The following is a 3,820-nucleotide window of genomic DNA, read 5'->3' on the forward strand; positions in this document are numbered from 1 at the left end:
GCCGGCGGGCCTTCGCGTGTTTATAGGCCCGACAACGCGCGCGACCACTCTCCCTGGCCCAGGGGTCGCCCGGAGGCGGCGGGCTCTCGCCGAATTGCCCCAATGGCCACGTTGCTTCGCCCGGGGCCCCCGGGCGCCGGCCCCGGTGTGCCCCCTTGGGCGGACGCTCCGCCCGATGCCGCAGGACAATGGTCCCGCCCGCCGCACAGTGCCGGCGAGGCCCCGAGCGCGGAGCAATATACCGCGGGCGAGCAGGTCGCCGGGGGCTCTCCGTGTCCAGGGCAAGGCGGGGCCCGGGGGCCGTGGGGTGGCCACCACGGCGGCGTCCCCCCCGGCCCCCACTCCGGTGCACACGCGTGCCCGCCCGCCCAGGTCGATAAGCTACGCCCGGGCCAGCTGCTGTGGCCGAGGCTCTCCGTGCCCCTTTGTGCTGGTGCTTTGCCTGGTCGCATCGCGGGTGCTTGCCCGCGCGCGGTGGCGATTTGCCAGGATTTGGTAGCCACGCACCGGTGTGTGGTGGACGTATGCGCGCGCGCGCGCATGTGCCCGCGGCGCACGCCTGTCGAGAGAGAAAAAGAGAGAGTGGACCCTGGAGGGGGGCGGGGTGTCGTGGCCACGGGCGGACAACGGGGGCGGAGGGCCTGTTCTAGCGGCCGGCGCTGAAACAGCCTTTCCACCACCATCGCTGACCTCTGTTCCGGGCATGGTCCCCGGCCTCTCGGCCCGGTGCCACCATTGTTGCTTGGCTCATGCTGTCCCTCGGCCCGCCCCCCCCCCCTGCCCCGCGGCCGCGCGGCTGGGCGCATCTCTCCGGGCAACGGGAGAACGGCGTGACGGAGGCCAAGCCCCGGGCATGTGTGTGTGTGTGCGTTCCTCGTCCCCTGCCCGCGCGCCGGCCAACCGGACGCCGGGGGCCCCGCCCGGGGCGCCCGCCCGCGGAGACGCGGCGCCGGTTGGCCGGACCCAGGAGGCCAGGCAGGTACCGCTGGCCGGCGTGCCGCCAGCACCACCGGGAACCGGTCGGCCCCTGTGTGGCAGGGCCTCGCCCGGGAGTGCGGCGAGACTTGCCCAGGGGCCCGGCCGGCGCGAGGGATATTAGGCTGCCAGGTTGGCCCGGGCGTCGCGCCCGGGGCCCCGGCCGGCCCCCCCCCCTCCCCCCCGGGGGGACCTCCAGCCGGGGGACGTCGGGGACAGCCGACGGGATAGACCTCAATAACCGATGGGGCCTGGTGCATGCGCGCGCGCGCGCACGGAAAGAGCGACGCGGCGACGAGGACCGGCCAAGTGAAAGGCCGCCGGGGAAATCCCACACCGCACCCGCGCCACGCCCGCGCGGGGCCTCCCGGGGCGGCTGGCCGGCGAATCCTAGGTTGCTGGGCCGCGGCCGACAGGCTTCCAAGGTGCGCATGCGCCCCGGGGCCCCGGGAATCCGAGTCCCCCGGACGTCCTCCGGCCGGGACGAGGGCGCCAGCCTGGTGGACTCGGCCCTGCCCCGCGTGCAAGGCACACTTCCGCGAAGCGGCTCGCATGGTGCACTTTCTTGTCGCGGGCCCAAGCGGTCATTTGGCCCCCGCCCCCGGTCCCCTGTCCCCGGGCCCGCGCGGCTGTGGCACCTGGGGGCCGGGCGCCTGGCGCCCAGCGCTCCGGCTCGTCAGCTCGGCAATTTCTTCGGCGCCCCGGGGCCCGGCGGCGTGAATGAATCCCAGAAGCTCATTAGTCGGGCGCCGGGGTTCACACTGCCTTGGGTCGCTCTGTGCACTCCCCCCCCCCCTGTCCCCCGCGCCCCCCCCCCCCCCTGGCCGCGCGGCGCTGGTGGCAGCCTTCTTCGCACGGCCGCCCCCAGGGCGCGGCCGCGGCCGCGGCCGGGCTTCCGATGCTCTTCCCGGAAGAGGGGCCTTCGGCCGTCGTCTGGTATTCCTGGCGCGCGGGCATGCGCGCGCGCGCGCGCGTGCGCCGAGCGGACGCCCCAGCGACTTTGGGCGTGCCGGGCCGAGAGGTCTCAGCAAGAGCAGGTCCGCCCCCCCCCCCCCCTATACCCCCCGCCCCCCCTGGTATGCCCCTTCGTCGTCGCGCCCGACCTCGCGGCTGCAGGCGACGCGGCGGGCTGTTGCATTTTTCCTGCACCGCCTCGGGCCCGGAAATTGTCTCTCCCGTCCTCGGAAGTATTAATCGTGGTCTGTTTTTCCAGCGAAGGCATGGACAACCCTGCCAAGGGGGCGGGGGGCGGGGGGGGGGGGGGGGGGTGACCATGCGCCTGTCCATCCTCTTCCCGTGCACACGCGCGCGCGCGCACACGCGCACACGCTCGGCAGATCACCGACCCCGAAAGCGCGATAGAGAGAGGGAGATCGGCCAGACGCCGAGGTGCATGCTTCCAGGCGGGCCTCCCGAGGAGGCAGAGGTTCCCAGGGCGAGCTCGGTCGGCGATGGGCCGGGTTCGCCAGCCGTCGGAAAAATAGCCCCCGAGTATGCCCCCCCCCCCCTGGCTCTCTCCTCCGCGCCGGTGCCGGGGCCGCCTCCAGGTCCATGGGTACGTGAGCGTTCCTACGAGAGCAGCTCGTTCCAGAAGAAGGCGTGGGCGCACAGGCTGGAGTACCGCCTGCCCTGGCGCCGGCCACCGGCGCCCCCCGCGCCCCAGGGGAGAACCGGCCCGTGGGGCGCCGGCCTGGACACGGGGGAGGGGCTGGGGAAACGGCCAGGCCCGGGGGTCCACCCGCACGCCCACTCGCACACCCACACACACACACACACACATACACACACGGAAAGGCGGAGGGCACCTCCCCCGCGCACAACATACATGCCCCTCAGTCGCGGCAGGCCGCGCCACTCCGGCCAGGTGGTGCGCGCCCGAAAGCCAAGCACCCCACACACACGGGCCCCCGGCCCGTCCGGGGGCGAGCCACTCTTAACAGAGCCACCTCCAGGGGCGGCCAGCGCGGCCGCCGTCTCCGACCGGCCGTCTGCGCCCCCGCCGAGCGAGCCCTCGTGCCCCGTTCGTTTTTCCCGACCGGCGATTGAACCAGGCACGACCCCCCCGGCCCGTGAAGCGCCTGTGTCCGCACGAGCCCCGGGCCTGTGTGTGCGCATGCGGGCACCACCCACTCCGCCGGGCCTCTCCCCCCTCCCGCCCCCCACACAAGGGGGCTGGGGGGCGGGGGGGGAAGACCACCAGACGGGCCCCCGCCCCGACACTCCATCTCCCCCCCCCCCCCCCCCCAGGGGCGAGGGAGGGGGAAGCAACAGCATCTGGATCAGAGAACACCCTACAGGCGTGCTTGTGCGCGATCTCCCCGCCGGCCGGAGAGACATGCCCGGCCTGGGGCCACCCCCGGCTCCGAGGCACTTCTCCAGAAAGGCCCACCCCTTGTGGCCTCCGTCCGTCTGAGGGAGGGGCACAACGAGGGGGTGGGGGGGCTTACACCGGAAACGCACCGCACTGCCCGGGGTTCGGCCGCGCACCAGGCTGCCGCTCCCTTATGCTGTCCGGCCCTCCGGGCCTCTCGCCGCGCGGCGGAGCTCACACGCACGCGCACGGCCGAAGGGCCAGCCGGCACCAGGCCGCCACGCACACGCAGCCGCCAGGGGGCCACAGGGCGCTTTGCCCGCGCGATTGATTGCCAGGCACCGAGCCGTGGGCCGGAGATCCCCGGGTGCAGATCGCTCGCGCGCCACCCGCGCCCTGCCGGATCCGCCCCCCTCCCCCGCCGGAGGCGGAGGGATGTCCGTGGCCGTGATGGGAGCCATGAAAGCTTGTCGTTCTTGTCCCGCGCGCCTGCGCCCGGGTCTCGGATCCGCGGTGCCCCCCCCCCCCCCCCCC

Source organism: Fonticula alba, assembly GCF_000388065.1.
Source record: "Fonticula alba strain ATCC 38817 unplaced genomic scaffold supercont2.5, whole genome shotgun sequence".
Taxonomy (NCBI): domain Eukaryota; order Rotosphaerida; family Fonticulaceae; genus Fonticula; species Fonticula alba.